This window comes from Rhincodon typus, chromosome 15 (genome assembly GCF_021869965.1).
Source record: "Rhincodon typus isolate 14 chromosome 15, sRhiTyp1.1, whole genome shotgun sequence".
NCBI classification, from domain to species: Eukaryota; Metazoa; Chordata; class Chondrichthyes; order Orectolobiformes; family Rhincodontidae; genus Rhincodon; species Rhincodon typus.
In genome coordinates this window covers 56,730,451-56,749,841 of record NC_063346.1, presented here as the reverse complement: position 1 = coordinate 56,749,841, position 19,391 = coordinate 56,730,451, and positions in this window count along the sequence as shown.

Sequence of the window (19,391 nt, the reverse complement as noted above, 5' to 3'; positions counted from 1 at the left end):
GTAAAATGCTAAACATTTCCTCTCTCAGTGTGCCTGCGCCATCTTGTATTTCACATCCCTCCTGCTTAGCTGCCATATCTGTAGATGATGACGATTCACTGGGGAGGACTGCTTTTAGGTGGTTAGACTCACACAGAGCGTAAGATTTGGCTCAAAACCTGCTAACGGACTCGAATGAACTGAAGCAACAAAAACTGAAACAAATGTGTACCACCCCCTCTGTCCTCTCAATCTCAAGACAGGGACAGTAAAGAATGCTTGCCAATGTGTACCCCATCTCCAGTGATCACCACTTCTCATGGACAGGCAGCCACGTTCTCAGACGGTGTTACAGCAGGCGTGAGTCTTGTTGCACTGAGCTGTGATGGGGAAAGTCTGGCTGTATTGATGCATCAGTAAGTTATGGCCCCTATTGTCATGTGCGTCGCACTCGAGGATTACTTTGTACAGAGGCAGCGTTGCTCGAGAACAGCTGAGATCTGCATCCAGTCTGACCTGCTTGGCATTTCCAGAGAGTCACACAGCACAGAAACAGAGCCAGCAATCCAATCAATCCATCCTTCCAATCGTTTCTCATTCATGTACTTATTTAAATGTCTTTTAAACGTTGTAACTGTACCCACATCCACCACTTCCTCAGGAAGTTCATTCCACACATGAAACACCCCCTGTAAAAAAATTGCCCCTTGTGTTTTTTCTAAATCGTTCTCCTCTCACCTTAGAAATATGCCCCCTAGTCTTGAAATCCCCCCACTGTAGGGAAACCTATCATTCACCTTATCTATGCCCCTCATGATTTTATAAATCTCTATTAAGTCACCCCTTATCATCCTATGCTCCAGTGAAAAAATTCCCACCTAACCAGCCTCTCTTTATAACTCAAACCTCCTGGCAACATTTTGGTAAACATCTTCTGAGCCCTCTCCAGCTTAATAATATCCTTCCTGTAACAGGGAGACCAGAACTGGACAAGTATTCCAGAAGACGACTTACCCACATCTTGTACAACCTCAACATGGACAGATAACCTTACTAATGTTTCCCAGGTCCTTTTTTGATTGAATCATAGAATCATAGAATTTTACAGTACAGAAGGACCCATCATATTTGACCCATCATGTCTATACCAGCTCCTTACAGAGCTACCCATCTAGTTCCACTCTCCATCCCTATCCCTGTAGCCCTCTAAACTTACCACTTTCAAAAAAATCCTATTCTCTTTTGAAACTCCCTATGAAATCTCGCTCCCAGGCAGTGCATTCCAAATCCTAACAACTCTCTGAGAAAAGAAATTTCTCCTCATCTCACTCCTAGCTCTCTTACTGACAAATCTGAAATTGTGCCCTCTAGTTACTGATACGCCAGCTAGTGGAAACAGAATGTCCTTCTTTACCCCGTCACAATTGTTCATCATTTTGAACACCTCAATAAAGTCACCTGAGAAACGCCCATCTACACCTACTCTCTGTTTCCCATCTTCTAGCTGACTTCTAACCCATGCTACCAAGGACCCATCAATCCCAAACGTATCTAACTTGCTAACCAATCTGCTGTGTGGCACTGAATCAAGTGCTTTCCGAAAGTCCAAATACACAACATCCACAGCTGTATCTGCATCCACTTCCTGTGTTGCCTCATCAAAGAATTCAATTAAATTTGTTAGGCATGACCTGCCCTTGATAAAGCCATGTTGATATTCCAGGATGAATTTATTTTTCTCTGAGTGTATATTTACCTTATCCCCTCTCACAGTCTCCATCAGTTTCCCCACTATTATTGCCAAGCTGATAGATCTGTAGTTTACAGGGTTATCCTTTGCCGCTTCCTTAAATAACAATGTGTTGGAGTGGTTGGTGGGGAGTGTGGCGAAGGGAATGGTCCTCGCAGATGGCAGAGAGGGCATGGGAGTGGAAGATGTTCCAGGTAGTGGGGTCTAATTGGAGTTGGCGGAAGTGTTTGAGGATGATACGTTGGATGTGGAGGCAGGTGGGGTGGAAGGTGAGGACAAGGGGGACCCTATCTTTGTTATGTTTGGGGTATTGGTTAAGAGCTGTGGAGCAGGGAATGGAGTAGGCGCAGTGGAGGGCTGTCTGGATGACAGGGGTGGGGGGGAGAACTGCGTTGTTTGAAAAAGGTGGATATCCGGATGCTTGGGAACGTCTCAGAGCAGATGCGATGGAGAAGGAGGAATTGGGGAAACAGGATGGAGTTTTTGCAGGATACAGGGTGGGAGGAGGTGTAGTTTAGGTACCTATGGGAGTCTGTGGGTTTATAGTAAATGTTGGTATGTAAGCTGGAAATGGAAATGGAGAGGTCTAAACTGGTCAAGGCAGAAGCAAAGTATTCATTTAGTATCTCTGCCATGTCTTTTACTTCAGTGAGCAGCTTTCTCTGCTTGTTCCTTATGGGTCCCACTCTACCTTTCGCTAATCTTTTAATATTAATATGTTTGAAGAGCATTTTGCTGTTTGTTTTAGCACAGCCTGTCATCAGGCTTTCTTTGTACCTTCCTCCTTCTAGCCTTAGCCTCTCTCTCCCTGGTTTCCATGGTTATTATTGTTCTGGAATTCATCACATACCTCCATCATGTGATGGACTGTTTTATGTTTTGGACACAAAGCTCAAAGCTGCCTACGAGCCGATATTTTGGCACACATTTTTGTTGTTGAGGCAGGTAGCTCAAATTGGAAAAAAAAATTTCCACAGCCACCTCCTTGTGAAGATTCTGGGAACGAGGGTGGGTGGGGTGATGGAAGGCTGTGGGTGTTAGATGGAGGTGGGGTAGCTGAGCCCAGAACCCCATTTTAGGGAGCCATGGAGCTGAGGGCCAATTGGTTAAAAGGCTCATCTCTGTCCTCCAAGACTCAAAGTCACATTAAAGGACATTAGGCTCTCTAGCCCTTGCAGTCCAACTCCTCCAACCCTTCTCTCCCCCGCACACTCTCCATGTCACCTCATTATCAATGCATTCTCCTCCATCATCTTCTTAAACCTTCCGTTCAAAATAATGTTAATACATGGCCCTTTCCATGCTATTCACCCCATGCTGACTGTGAACAGCACCCCGTTGAGCCATATCGAACCAGTGGAATATGTGGAACCGCTCAGGAAATAAAAGATCCGTTTGCCTATCTTTGGAAATGAGAAGCTTGCTGTCCCTACGGCCCTGTAAAAAATGTCAGTTCATCAGAAAATCAACGTATTGGTAACAAAGGCTTTCGGACAATCCACACAGGTGTGGCACGGTGGCTCAGCGGTTAGCACTGCTGCCCCACAGTGCCAGGGACCCGGATTCGATTCCACCCTCGGGCGACTGTCTGTGTGGAGTTTGCACATTCTCCCCGTGTCTGCGTGGGTTTCCTCCGGATGCTCCGGTTTCCTCCCACAGTCCAAAGATGTGCAGGTTAGGTGGATTGGCCATGCTAAATTGCCCACAGTGTTCAGGGATGTTTGGGTTTGACATGGGGAAATGTAGGGGAATGGGTCTGGGTGGGATGCTGTTCGGAGGGGTGGGGTGGACTTGTTGGGCCAAATGGCCTGTTCCTACACTGTAGGGATTCTATTCTATGATTCAACACAACTTAATCTTCAATAAATAAGTGTTAAGACATTGACAAAAGGGATTGCAGAAAAAATATATAAGTCAGACGCAAAACAAGCAAAGTCTCTAGTTGAGAACCCTCTGCTGAGCTAATGCTTTCAATAGTCTGAGTTCTTTGCTAAGCATTCATAATGAGCTATACATTTCAACTGGAATCATTCTTACAACTGATCTCATGAGTTGAAGTGGGATGTGGGTCAGGGGGATGTAAGTAGGCATGGGGGGTGGTGCGCATGGAAGCTGGACATTCAGATCTTACCTTTCAAAAAGGCTTCCAAATCCATATCAGCTTCATGACTCCCGTTAGGAATTAAGAATCTGCAAGAATATGGCCCAATGCTGTGCCAACTGCAGGATGAGCCAATCCTTCATTGTGGAGGTTGGGAGAGCTGGGGATAGACTCAGTACCCACCGCTTTATCGCGAACCGAGGAGAACCGGGAGGTGGGAATGAGGGGAATGGTAGAAATTCTGGAAATGCCTCTGGAGTCTTTGTAAACCTGCAGAGATGGGGCTCTGTATGCCCAATGCAATGCTGTGAAGGAGGGATCGGGAGTGTGTTTGTCCAGTTTGCTATTCATGTTGCCCCCAGCAGTGAATACATAGCGACTCAAGATGTATTCGGTTTCACAATGATCAGCTTTGTAAGATTGTCTTCATCCGGTTCCTGGAGGAATAGGAAAGGTTTGGAGGGATATGGGCCAAGTGCAGGCAAGTGGGACTAGTTTAGTTTGGGATTATTGTCGGCACAGACTGGTTGGACCGAAGGGTCTGTTTCCATGCTGTATGATTCTATGACTTCATAACAATTAGATCTGTAGTGTAATTTCCTTTCAGTAAGTTCCACAGTGAATGCTAACAAGTAAGTTAAATGATTGATTTCCTGTATTTTGCCACTAACGTGAAATTGTCGACCTTGAGTATTTATGAGCTCCACAGAAGTGGGACTGCAAGGGTTTTCTGAAAAATGAGTATCTTTCACAAAATAACCTCTGCAATGGATCTAGAATGAATTATATCGTCGACTCAGAGCTCTGTGGTGGAGAACGGTATAACATCGGTATAACAGTTGACAAAGAGGTCAACTTTGTGTTCAATCCCAGGAGATGGAAGAGATACAAAATGAATATTTTGCGTCAGTTTTTACTGTGGAGAAAGAAATGGAGTCTAGAGAATGCAGGGAAATAAATTTTGATGTTTTAAAAACAGGTCACATTACAGGAGAGGACATTCGGGAGGTCTTAGAGAATACAAAGGTGGATAAATCTCTGGGACCTGAACTAATGTATCCCAGGATATTGTAGGAAGTAAGGAGGAAATTACAAGACCCCTTGCAGACATACTTGCATCATCTATAATTACAGGTGAGGTGCCTGATGATTGGAGGGTGGCTAATATTGTACCATTGTTTAAGAAAGGTTGTAAGGAGAAATAGGGGAACTACGGACCTGTGAGTCTGACTTTGGCTGTGGGTAAATTGTTGGAGGTGGTGATAAAAGATAGGATTTATGGACATTTAAAGAGGCAAAAATTGGGTAGGGATCATCAGCATGGTTTTGTGCCAGGAAAATCACGTCTCACAAACTTGATTGAGTTTTTTGAGGGAGCAGAGCGGTAGACATTGTTTATTTGGATTTGAGTAAAACCATTGACAAGGTTCCACATGGTAGACTAATCAGTGAAATTAGGTCGCATGGGATTCAGGGTGAGCTTGCCAATTGGATATATAATTGGATTAATGGCAGGAGACAGAGAATGGTGGTGGCGGGTTGATTTGGAGTCCTGTGACCAGCGGTATTCCACAGGGATCCATTCTGGGCCCTCTTTTTGTTTGTCATTCATATAAGTGACTTGGATTAAAATATAGAAGGCATGGTTAGTTACTGACAACACAGTATTGAGCTGGAGGAACACAAGGTCCTGACCCAAAACATCAACTTTCCTGTTCCTCTGATGCTGCCTGGCCTGCCGTGTTCTTCCAGCTCTACACTGTGTTACATCTGACTCCAGCATCGGCAGTTCATAGAGTCCCTATAGTGTGGAAACAGGCCCTTCGGCCCAACAAGTCCACACTGACCCTTGATGCATCCCACCCAGACCCATCCCCCTATAACCCACCTAATCTACACATCCCTGAACACTACAGGCAATTTTTTTAGCATGGCCAATCCACCGAACCTGCACATCCTTGGACTGTGGGAGGAAACCGGAGCACCCGGAGGAAACCCACGCAGACACGGGGAGAATGTGCAAACTTCACACAGACAGTCACCCAAGGGTGGAATCAAACCTGGGTCCCTGGCGCTGTGAGGCAGCAGTGCTAACCGCTGGGCCACCGTGCCACCCAGTTCTTGCTATCTCATGGTTAGTAAGAGAAGAAGGTCCCCTAAGATTACAAAGGGATCTTGATCAAATAGGTCAATAGGCTGAAAAACATAGAAGATAGGAGCAGGAAGAGGCCATTCAGCCCTTCAAGCCTGCTCCGCTATTCTTCACAATCATGGTTGATCGTCCAACCCAATAGATTAATCTTGCTTTCTCCCCATAAGCTTTGATCCCATTCGCCCCCAAGCGCTATATCTAGTCACCTCTTGAATATATTATTGGTTCAATCTGGATAAATGTGAAGTATTGCATTTTGGTACAACAAATAAGGGTAGGGCTTATACAATTAATGGTAGGGTTCTGGGTAATGTTGTAGAACAGAAGGACCTAGGGGTGCAAGTACATAATTCTTTGAAGTTTGCATCACATGTAGGCAGGATGGTTAAAAAGGCATTTGGCATCCTTGACTTTATTACTCAGACCTTTGAGTATAGGAGTTGGGACGTCATGTTGAAGTTGTACAGGATGTTGGTGAGGCCTGTTCTTGAATAATGTATCCAGTTCCGGCCGCCCAGTTATAGAAAGGATATTATTAAGCTGGAGAGGGTTCAGAAGAGATCTACTTGGATGTTGCCAGGTATGGAAGGTTTGAGTTATAAAGACAGGCTGGATTGGCTGGGACTTTTTTCACTGGAGCGTAGGACGTTGACATGCGACCTTATAGAAACTTATAAAATCATGAGGGGTACAGATAGGGTTAATAGTAGTTGTCTTTGCCCGAGGATGGGGGATTTTAAGACCAGGGGACACATTTTAAGGTGAAAGGTGAGACTTAAGAGGCAATCTTTAACACAGAGAGTGGTTCGCACGTGGAATGAGCTTCCTGAGGAAGTGGTGGATGTGGGTACAATTATAATGTTTAAAAGACGTTCTGAGAAGTACACAAATAAGAAAGGTTTGAAGGGATATGGGCCAGGAGCAGCCAGGTCGGGCTAGTTTAATTTGTGATTATGTTCAGCATGGACTGGTTGGACCAAAGGGTCTGTTTCTGTGCTGTGTGACTGTATGACTATGATTCCCGTGATTTTCCAGGGATCAAGATGCTGGGTGGTTGCAGCTACAATCCAGAGAGCTGAGGGCTTCCTTCTGAGCGAGCGTGCACGTGCACACACACACACGGACACACACTCATGCTCACACTCATACTCTCATACACCATGTGCACAGTGAATTGTGTCAACTTGAGACTGGCCAAGACCCATTTCATCCTGTTTGGCAGATTTCCTTCCCTAAAGTATAACAGCTAACCAGATGGGTTTCCAGAAGAATTGAACAGTTACATAGTCGCCATTGTTGAGTCTAGCTTTTAATTCAGATTTTCTTCGTGAATTGGATATAAATTCCACCATATCCTCTGGTGGGATTTGAAACCAAACCCCTATTTCCTGCTAGACTACTACTATTCCACCATGGCTGCCTGCACCCCACCCTCAATGTAGCCTATCAGGGGTGAAGTAGACACTAATGGACAAACCATCAGCTTTGCAGGGTGTCACTGGCTCTTCAAACGCACTAAGAGCAAGGTCAGTCTGCAGCACCGGCAAACTGTGTAGAGACAAGGAACAATCAGACAGTGAGACCCAAGTGCTGACGTGGTTTGTTAAAGTCTCCAGCAGCTTGTCCAAGCTCAGTCTCCCAAACTGGACACAAAGCTGTTACAGCTTTGTTGGAATATTATGCTGCATATGGCATTCAGTCCGGAAAAGTCTGCAGTGCAGTGATCCCTGGATGTCAAATAGAAGCAGACACCCTATTAAACCCCATTAAGCAGCATCTTCTCTACCGTTGGGATTAAGGAATGCTGCATGGTTGTTATAGCAATGTGAACTAAGCCTTCTATCTGCACAGACACGGTGCATGCTGCGAAATAGGCTGCCCACAGATTTCTGGCTTTTAGCACCACCGAGCGAAAAAAAAATACATCTATCGCTATTCAAGATCGCTGCACTTAAAAACAAAATTGTCTACTGACGATCAATGTCAGGAGTGAAAAACTGTTGCGTTAGCTTGTTAGCTACCATCTTGGAACACAAAGATGTTGCAAGATTGCATGTATTGGGAGAATTAAACAGAGTTCTCTGCACTTATTCTTCTACACAAACATAATTTTGCTCCTCTCAATTATGCACTATTGCCCTTTCCCCGCTAAAGCTGCCAATAGTCAGGATTAAATCTAACGGGGCAGTGGACAGACCGTTCCTCCTTCTGATCCACAAGTCTAACAAAGCACAAGTCCACAGTGTTTATCTATCTCCCTCACAAGTCTACTGTTCAATACTGACTGACTTACTATCCTCTTTGTCCCCCCAAAAGCAGGATTGATCAGAGAATCCCAGGTATCAATACCTCTCCATCGTGTTTAATCCCAACTCCTGGTCTACTCTCATGCAATTAGTCAGAGATCAAAAGAGGGAGAGAGAGAGAGAACAGATGGGAGACATATAAGAGATACTGAGATGTAGAGAGGCAGAGAGAATGCATGGAGATAGGAAAGGAATCTTTGCTTTGTGAAAATTAACACAGGTAAAATATATTTTGAACTCACCCTTAAGATGACTGAATGCCCAATGAATGGTCAGACCTGGGCTTAATTCTGCTACCATTGGCATTTTACTCAGGATGCACAGTCTTCTGATGATTAAGGCGAGGACCCCACTTGTGGGTCCCCTGGATCCATTGGAGGGAATCCCCTCAAATCCGTCTCCCCGTTTTACCCTCCCATTGCCTCTTGAATCACCCTGTCCACTCTCCTCATTGAGACCCGGGACTTAGCCAGCTCCTCCCTTAGCGTGGTAAGTTGGCAGTGGTCACTATTCTCGGCTGGAGCTGATGGAGACTGTAGAGGTGGTGCCCACCTGACTGACAACTCTGTGATGGGAGACTCTGCCCTGAGATGGGCAAAGCAGCTGGTGCCATCGCCAGGGCTAAGTGGCTGATGGGCAGCCATGGGGACAGCGAGCAGTTTATCCCCATCAAACCCTCGCTCCCTACCCCCCCCAAACCCGTACTGGCATTTCAGCTGTGGCAGGAGCTGGGTCCAACTGAGCACGCTCATAAATGACCTGTAAAGATATCGATGAGGGAACTGTGCAAGATGGGGTCTGAATGTGGGTATCGACTGAGACCAGAAACATAGAAATGCTGAGAAATAGGAACTGGAGTAAGCTGTTCAGCCCATTGAGCTTCCTACACCATTCAATAAAGCTATGGCTGATCAACCAACTCAGTCCCCTGTTCTTACTTTCTCCCTTCGATCCCTTTAGCCCTAAGAACTATATCTAACTCCTTCTTGCAAACATTTAATGTTTTCTCCTCAACTGCTTTCTGAGGTTTCTTTTAAAACTGTGTACATTGGGGGATGTGGCTATCTTTGGTTAGGCTAACATTTATTGCCCATCCCTAAATCCCCATAGCAACCACATTGCTTGTGGGCCTGGAGTTAGGTGTAGGCCAGACCAGGCAGGGATGGTAGAAGGCATTAGCGAACCAGATGGGGTTTTTATGACTATCGACAACGGTCAGCACTAGAAAAGCTTATTTTTGTTCCAGATTCTTGTTGAGTTTAAAGTTCACCATTTGCCACACTGAGAATTTGAACCCATGTCCCAAAAACAGAAGTAATAAAAGCAGAGAATGCTGGGTAAACTCAGCAGGTTCTCCAGCATCTGTGGAGAGAGAAATGGAGTTAATGTTTCGAATCCAGCTTGATGCTGTTTCAGGGCTAATCCAGCGAAATGACCAGCACATCCCCCAGCTCTGACACAGCGGTAATCCGAAAACCTGGCTTCAGAAGCTGTTATCCTTGAAGTGAAGAAATGCTAAAGCAATGCTGCAGAAGACAATTTCACCTTGTCAGTGTGATCGAGGCACTTACTCGTCTAAGGTGATGTTAACATATCTGAGCTGGCAACACTCACCACTGACATTCTATATAGATGCATCTCAACTTGGAATGGCAACCGCTCTGCCCAGGACCATAAGAAACTACAGAGAGTTGTGAACACAGCCCAGACCATCACACAAGCCAACCTTCCATCCGTGGACTCTATGTACATTTCTCCTTGCGATCAACAGGCAGCCAACATCATCACAGATCTCTCCCACCCCGTTTATAACCTTTTCAATCGGGCAGAAAATACAAAAGTTTAAACACACACACCAGCAGGTTCAAGAACAGATTCTTTCCCGCTGTCATTAGACTTCTGAATGGACCTCTCAAATTTCAAATCCAATGTCGATCTCACTTTCCTTACACCTTCTCTGCAGCCTGTAACATTGTAATCCTCGCCCTGTTCTATCACTCTATAATTTTTCTACGGTATGATCAGCCTGTACTGCAAGGAAAACAAAACTTTTCACTCTACCTCGGTAAGTGTGACAATAATAAACCAAAACAAAAACATTATCTATTTAGTGAGGAGCAAGAGGATATGCAAGGTACAAATGTTAATGATCGGATTGGGCAACAGGAATGCACAGTGCGGGGAGGACAATTTAGTTACTACTCAATGAGCGAAGCAACATGTGCTATGATACCGCATCATGTTAAGACTGCCAATTCTGAAACCTCGAGGTGCTGACTCACTCGGATTACACGAGGAAAATGGATTGGGGAAAATTGACCCGGGGAGAGGGTATCCTAATAAATCTTTGGATGGCCCTGACAGGCTTGTTAACCCAAAGGCTCTGGGATAATGGATGGTAGAGGGTGAAGGGTACGTCCATCAGGAAGGGCAGTGGCATTGGGAATGACACTGGGATAGGTGGAGAGGGGTGGAGGGGAGTCGGTGGGGGGAGGGTGAGGAAAGGAAGAGAGAGATGGGGGGAAAAGCCCCGACTCACCCTGCTCAAGTCTCAGATCCTGCCAGCTGATCGCAGAGTGAAGGCGGTAGATGTGGCGCCAGTCCAGAGCGTCTCGCCCTCCAGGCTGGAGGCGGATGCGCGGTGGGAAGCAGTCTGCAGGAAGAGAAAGACGGAAAAAATGAATGGAGTGAGAAATGAGGAGGTTGGAGCGGCACGTTAAAACCAACGATGAACATCGCCGAGAGGAGGCCAGCAATTGTCTGCCATCTCGGAGGCAGCCCTGAGACATTGGCTAATGCCGCTTGTTACTTTTTTTATTATCATCTTGGCAACGTGTCAGGAGGGGTTTCACAGTTAAAGGCCGCCAAAAGCCTGGGATTTTGAGGGAAAGCTTCATGTCCCACCTGGAAGGATAAACCTGGATCGTCCGCTCCCAACACCGTCAACTGTGAACCTGGCAGGAGGACAGGAAGGCCTTAGGCCCTCACTGCAGCCTTTCAAGTGGAGCACAATGTGACAGTGAGAGCTGTCGCTCAGTCAGCAGCATGCAAGTTAGAGGGTCGTGGACATGAGCTTGATACCTAGGCTGATGTTGTCTGAGTGCTTTACTGAGGGACTATTGTTGGAGATGACACCTTTTGTTTTTGGGTGACGGATTAAATTGAGACCTTGTCTTCCTGCTCTGGTAGTTGTAAAATATGCCGTGGTACTATTCAAAGAAGATTAAGAGAATTCTTCTTGGTGCCCTGGCCAATATTTCTCCCTCAACAATTTGTTCAAGCTAACTAGGCCATTTCAGCATCATTAGGATTAGAGATTAATAGATTCATACAGCGCAACTAAAAACCCTTTGGTCCATTGAGTCTGTGCCAGCATAACTACCAGTAAAACTGTGCTAATCCCAATTTCATGCACTTGTCCCAAATCTTTGACATGGGGTTGATCTGATTTTGACCTCAACTCTACATTCCAACAATGTAAATGCATATTTTCTTTCTCAAGTAGTTTATCTTTTGGAGATTTCTGTACAGCAAAACTGGACTCATACCGACCCTTAATATCCTCCTAAATGGCCCTTTCTGGCTCTACATGGCTTCATATATGCTAATTCACTCATCCTCACTCTGTGCTCTAACATACAACAGCACTAGGGTGAATCTATTGAATGTGGACACAATGTTTTGTAGCAACTACATAAACTGTAGAGACCTCCTCCCAACTGTTTCATTATTTATTTAAAATAAATGAGGTCACGGGAAATCCGAATACACTCAGAGAGTATCCAAATACGATCTGGGTTATCTTAGAGTACAATGGGAACACATTACCTCAGACTAAAACGGATCCTTGATCTGATGGACCAATGGGCCAAGGGATAGCAGATGGAGTTTAATTTAGATAAATTTGAGGTGCTGCATTTTGGAAAGGCAAATCAGAGCAGGACTTATACACTCAATGGTAGGGTCCTGGGCAGTGTTGCTAAACAAAGACTTTTGGGTGAAGGTTCATAGTTCCTTGAAAGTGGAGTTGTAGATAGATAGGATAGTGTAGAAGGCATTTGCCTTTATTGGTCAGTGCATTGAGCTTAGGAGTTGGGAGGTCATGTTGGAGCTGTACAGGACATTGGTGAAGCCACCTTTGGAATATTGTGTGCAGTTATGGTCTCCCTGCTATAAGAAGGATGTTGTGAAACTTGAAAGGGTTCAGAAAAGATTTATAAGGATGTTGCCGGGGTTGGAGGATTTGAGCTATAGGGAGCGGCTATTTTCCCTGGAGCGTCGGAGGCTGAGGGGTGACCTTATAGAGGTTTATAAAATCACGAGGGGCATGGATAGGTGAATAGCCAAGGTTTTTTCCCCAGGGTGGGGGTGTCTTAATCTAGAGGGCATGGGTTTAAGGTGAGAGGGGAAGGATTTAAAAGGGACCTAAGGGGCAACTTTTTCACACAGAGGGTGGTGCGTGTATGGAATGAGCTGCCAGAGGAAGTGGTGGAGGCTGGTACAATGACAACATTTAAATGGCATCTGGATGAATAGATGAACAGGAAGGGTTTAGAGGGATATGGGCCAAATGCTGGCAAATGGAACTAGATTAATTTAGGATATCTGGTCAGCATGGACGCATTAGACTGAAGGGTCTGTTTCTGCACTGTATATCTCTATGACTCTATGCCATGGTCCACATGGACCTCAACAGTGATCCCTGACAGATCCCATGGGGAATGTGGTGTGTGGTACATTCATCTGTTGCCAATGTGTTTGCCCACGTTTGAGATGGAGGGGGTGAGTGAATGATCGTACTGGGCCATTCCTCACGCTTAGAGTTCTGGGATGGCATTTGAAACTAGGGGACATATTTTTAAGGTGAGAGGGGAATGATTTAAAAGGGACCTGAGGGGCAACTTTTTCATACAGAGGTTTGTATGTGGAATGAGGGAGTGATGGATGCAGGTTCAGTTACAACATATAAAAGACATTTGGACAGGTACATGAATAGGAAGGGTTTAGAGGGATGTGTGCCAAATGCTGGCAAATGGGACTGGTTTAGTTGGCATGGACGAGTTGGACGGTTTGTCTCTGTGCTAAATGACCCTGACTCTATGACTCTGTAACCAATTTTACATGGGCTGCAGTTGTGATAGTGCAACGAATTAAAAGGAGATTAATGAACTAATCTTGTCATCACCGGTTGCTGTTGTGTTACTACACAGATTCCAGGCCACATTGTGCCTTTACTTGGAGGCATGCACGACATGTGACATTCCAACATGATCACATCAGTGACCTTCCTGAGCCAGGACACAGGGTGTGGGCAGAACATTCTAGAAGTGATCTCCGTTGGGAATTTGACACGGTTTGAAGGGAAGAGCTTTGATCGCTATTATACATTGGAACATCCAGAGATGCCTGGCAGCCAATGAGCCCTTTCTAAGGTGGGACCATTGTCAGAACGGAGGGAAACGGGGCAGGAAATTTGCACACAGTAAGATTCCACAAATTGGATTTTGACAAATCATATCCACGATCCGATGGCGAATGAGAAATGGATGGAGTCCATTATGAGCACTCTTCTTCATATAGTTGTTGAGAAACGGGATGGGACACAAGAGTTTTAATAATCAAGGCATCAGGTACTGTAGCAATGTGAGATGGGCCCTATTGGACAGCGGTAGTGTCCCTACTTTTGAGCCAGATGAGCCAGGTCGAATTCCCACATACACTAGAGGTGGATCATAGCGCATCCAAACACAGTACAAAAATAAGTACAAAACCAATGAAGCAATGCTAAAGAGCTATTCATATTGTGAGCAAGAGTGCAGACACAGGATTGTGCCCAGGTTCGGGTCTTTGCCCTGAAGGGAGTTTCAAGGTCCCACAGAGGATATAGCCCAGATTCATGAAAAGGTCAACTAATGTGGTTTCTTGAATCAAACAATACTGCCTTGTGTTTCTTTTTATTAATTATTGGCCATGACTAGCTGGGCCAGTGTTTATTGCCCATCCCTACTTTTTCTCAAGAAGGTGGTGGTGACCTGCCTTCTTGAACCACCGCAGTCTGTAGGGAGATCCACAATGCTGTTAGGATTCCAGGATTTTGATCCCACAACACCGAAGGAATCCTGGCATGTTTCCAGTTCAGGATGGTGGGCTTCTTGGAGGGAGCTCGTATGTTGTGTTTGGCACAAACCACTTGCCTATCCAGGACCAAATGCTGTCCAGGTCTTGTTGCAGTTGGACATGGGCTGGTTCTGCACCTGAAGAGTTTCAAATGAAGCTGAACATTGTGCAATCATCAGCGAACCTCCCCACTTCTGACCTTGTATTGGAGGGAAGGTCATTGATGAAGCAGTTGAAGATGTTTGGGCCTAGGTCACTACCCTGAGGAATTCCTGCAGAAATGTCCTGGAGCTGAGATGACTGACCTCCCACAACCATAACCATCTTCCTATGTGTCAGGTATGACTTCAACCAGTGGAGAGTTTGCTCCCTGATACCCGTTGATTCCAGTTTTGCCAGGGCTCCTTGATGCCACACTCAATCGAATGCAGACTTGATATCAAGGGCTGTCACTCTCACCTCACCTCTGGAATTCAGCTCTTTCATCCATATTTGAACCAAGGCTGGAATGAGTGGCCCTGGCGGAACCCAAACTGAGCAAGTTATTGCTGAGTAAGTGCCATTTGGTAGCACTGTTGATGGCAATATCTATCACGTTTGAGGTGAAGCATTAACTTACATTTCTCTTTTCCACTCTGTCCAGGCAACATCCTCACAAATCTCCTCTGTATCCATTCTAGTGCAGTCACATCCTTCCTACAGTTAGGTGACCAGATATATGTATCTGCAGTACTTGAGCTCTGACTTACAGTGCTCCAGCAGTTCTTACAAGCTGTGTCTTGTCTACTAAAGCTGAGCAACCTACGTATCTTCTGGCCTACCTTATCTACCTGTCCAACCATCTTTGGGAATGTGTACACCTGTTCTCCAAGATCCCCCTGCGCATATGTACCTCTCAGTGTGGTAGAATTTAAAAAGCATTCTCTTGACTTGTGCTACGGGCCGAAGCAGACCCCCTTAAAATATTTTAAGACAATAGCCTAGGTCTTAACTTTTTCTTATTTTTAAGTAAAGTGCTGTGTTCCAGATGCAATGCGACTGGTCAAACCACTCAAACCAGGCAAAACACGATTTATTCAAACACTATAGTTAAAATACAACATAAGAAAGAAGGACTTGGAATAACTTAACTCTATTGGAAAACTTTACAGAACAATGGTTACAGTAACTATTACTAAAACTTGGCTGTGTTCTGAGGACGGGTCACCGGACCCGAAACATTAACTCTGATTTTCTCTTCAGAGATGCTGCCAGACCTGATGAGCTTTTCTAGCAATGTCTGTTTGTATTAATAATTAACTCTTCCAATATAGCGACATGCCATAAACACACTGCCTGGCCAAAAGGCAAATTCAGAAATCAAATTTTCACACCTGTAGTGCCTGCAGTAGGAAGAGAAATCCTAGCTTCGAGTTGTAACCGAGAGAAAGGGGGAACAATAGCTTCTAGTATTTCCAGAGTCCAGCAGCTTCTACTGGATCAAAAAACTAAATAAAAAGTAGAAATCCTGATCTGTCACAGTTGGCCACACCCATTCAGGCTGCTTCTATTGTTTCAACTTTGGAAAGAAACAAGGCCTCACAAGTTTTTGTTACCACGGGCTGTTTGCCACCTCTTGTTCAATCTCCCTCTTAAAAGAAACCAGGAAAACATACATCTCTTAAAGCCACAGCATTGTCACACTTATCAGTCTCTTCAAATACATCACTTCCCTTTTCTCTGGGTTCAATTCCATTTGCTGCTGCACTGCTCAGCTCATGAGACCATTCCTATCTTCCTGCAGCCTGCAGCTTTCATCTTGACCAGCAACCTCGCGGTCAAGTTTTAGTGTTATCTGCAAATTTTTCAATCACGTCCTTTACATTCAAGCCCCAATCGTTGATAATATATACCATTGAAAGCAAGAGATATGATCTGAGCCCTGTGAAATCCCACTGGAAATAACTTTCCCTTCGCCCAAACACCCGTTATACTTTCCTCCCTGACACTAAAACCTCCTCCTCTAGTGAATTATGGAATCGTCCAGGACTATTCCTGACCGGATGTAGTAGAACTGAGGAGCTTCAATCTGATCTGTTGATTGTGGGATCACTTGGTTCTGTTTATCGCATGCTGCTTTGACTGTTTATCATGCCCATGGTCATGTGTTATCACCTTCCAACATTGGCATCTCCAGCTTTATTCACACCTGCTGTCATCCCAGTCTGCAGCTGGACATTCCTTATCGAACATGGTTAAAACCTCGGAATTGATGATAGTGAGGTTACATCGAGGAAAATGTTGGTGTGCGATGTTGCAGATTGGCACAGATGACAATTCTACCACAGCTGATGGCTCACAGTACCTCCTGGATGCCCAGCTCCGAGATTCTCGACCTATTCTGAATTTGCCACATTTGGCACAGTGGTAGACAACACAGCGCATGTCTTCTTCAGTCTCGAGACATGATTTTGCTTCCACAAGGTCTGTGCAACAGGTAACATTGATGAGGACAAAGTCAAGTGAGTTTTCAGAGATAGTAAGAACTGCCAATGCTGGAGTCAGAGATAACACAGTGTGGAGCTGGAGGGACGACACCAAGATCCTGGGACATACTCACTCATCTCTATCCACATGGATAAGGAGAGCCAACAATTCGACTGGGACAGCACCAAGATCCTGGGACAAGCAAAGCAGAGACAGGCATGGAAATTCCTAGAAGCCTGGTACTCCACGAAGAAAGGCATCAACAAACACATAGAACTCGACCCCATATACACTCCATTGCAAAGGAAAACTGGAAGTGAGGCAATCCAGCTCAACGGGCTCCAGAGTTTAAAAACCAGGCGGGAAAACACACCGACGCTTCATCGGAGGCTGCACTGAGGATGTTACCAAGCAGGGTAATGAAACGTCTGCAGAACAACGAACCAACTCAGCGAGCCAACCAGCCACAATGAGCACAACATTTTCTGAAGAAGGGTCCTGACCCGAAACGTCAACATTCCTGCTCCTCTGATGCTGCCTGGCCTGCTGTGTTCATCCAGCTCCACACTGTGTTATCTCAAGCAAGTTTTCCCCTTGATCTGCTTCTTTCCCCAGTACCATGGGTTTCAGAACTCAATCAGTAGTGATGCTGCTGAGCTGGATATTTTCTAATCATTCAGTTCAGATATATTATTACACACTAGTGGAGCTGGTGGTTCTTGAACCTGGGCCTCCTGGTTCAGGGGTAGGGATACAGAGGTGTTCCACAGGGATCAGTGCTGGGTCCACTTTTGTTTGTCATTCATATAAAGGATTTGGATGAGAATTTAGGGGGCATTTAGTAAGTTTGTGGATGAAACCAGGATTGGTGGTGTAGTAGACAGTGAAGAAGATTGTCTAAGATTACAAAGAGAACTTGATCAATTGGGTCAATGGGCTGAGGAGTGGCAGATGGAGTTTAATTTGGATAAATGTGAGGTATTGCATTTTGGTAAAACGAACAGGGGCAGGACTTATGCAATTGATGGCAAAGCCTTAGGGAGTGTTGTTGAACAGAGTGATCTGGAGGTTCAGGTACACAATTAGTTCAAATTTGCGTCACATGTAGATAGGTGATTAAGAAGGCATTTAGCATGCTTGCCTTCATTGTTTAGACCTTTGAGTATAGGAGCGGGGGGGCATGTTGAGGTGGTACAGGATGTTGCTGGGGCCTCTCCTGGAGTATTGTGTGCAGTTCTGGTTGCCCTGCTATAGGAAGGATATTATTAAATTGGAGAGGTTTCAGAAAAGATTTACCAAGATGTTGTTGGGAATGGAGGGTTTGTGTCATAAGGAGAGGCTGGATAGACTGGGACTATTTTCACTGGAGCGTAGGAGGTTGAGGGCTGACCTTACGAGGTTTATAAAATCATGAGGGGCATAGATAAGGTGAATAGCAAGGATCTTGACCCTATGGTCAGGGAGTTCAAAAGTAGGAGGCATATTTTTAAGATGAGGGGAGAAAGTTTTAAAAAGGACCTGAGGGGCAATGTTTTCACAGAGGGTGGTTCGCGTGTGGAATGAACTTCCAGAGGAAGTGGTGGATGCAGGTACAGTTACAACATCTAAAAGACATTTGGATAATACATGAATAGGAAAGGCTTGGAGGGAAATGGGCCAAATGCAGACAAGTGAGGCTAGTTTAGTTTGGGAACATGGTCAGCATGGACTAGTTGGACCAAAGGGTCTGTTTCCGTGCTGCATGACTTATTGACTCTATTAAAGTACCAGCGCACCACGAGAGCCCTTCATGCTACTGAGCTATGTTTGATGGTGGAAAGTGCATGACTCATTCTGTGCCCTTGCCACCTGAAGTGCCAGTTCCAAGTTCTAAACGTAGCTGAGGAAGAGTTGTGACCAAGTGGTTTCCTTGCCCGTGTTTGACCTGATGCCAGGAGACTTCAGAATCAATGCTGAGGACCCATTTCCTTCAAACTGTGCCTCTGGCTGTATCTGCCCTATCCTGCTGGTTTGTACAGGACATACCCAGGGATGGCGATGGAGCAGTTGGGAATATTGATTGCATCATTCTATATGTCAGGCCATTCCTTGACTACCAGCTCTTCCCAATTCTGGCACAACACCTGCAGCTATTACTGAGGAGAAATTTGACTGGTTTGCCTGTGCTGTTGTGATGTTTAATGACGATGTTGATGTTGGGTAGGTCTATTAATTTCTTTTCAAGTTTGGTGTAGCAGTTTTTGATCCAATGAAATGGCTTGCTTAAAATTCAACCATATTTCAATGCCGGCAGTTAACCAGATTGATTAAGGGTAGGAGAATATCTTCCTTTATTGACCTGATGGGTTTTGCAATGATACAATGGATGACCCTAACTGGGCCATGCTTTTTGTTCCACTTTTATCAACTAACTGTATTTTAATTTTCACGTTGCCTTCAAAGGATTTTATTCAAATCTCTGTGTATGGGCCAATGGGCCAAGGAGTGGCAGATGGAGGGTAACTTAGATAAATGTGAGGT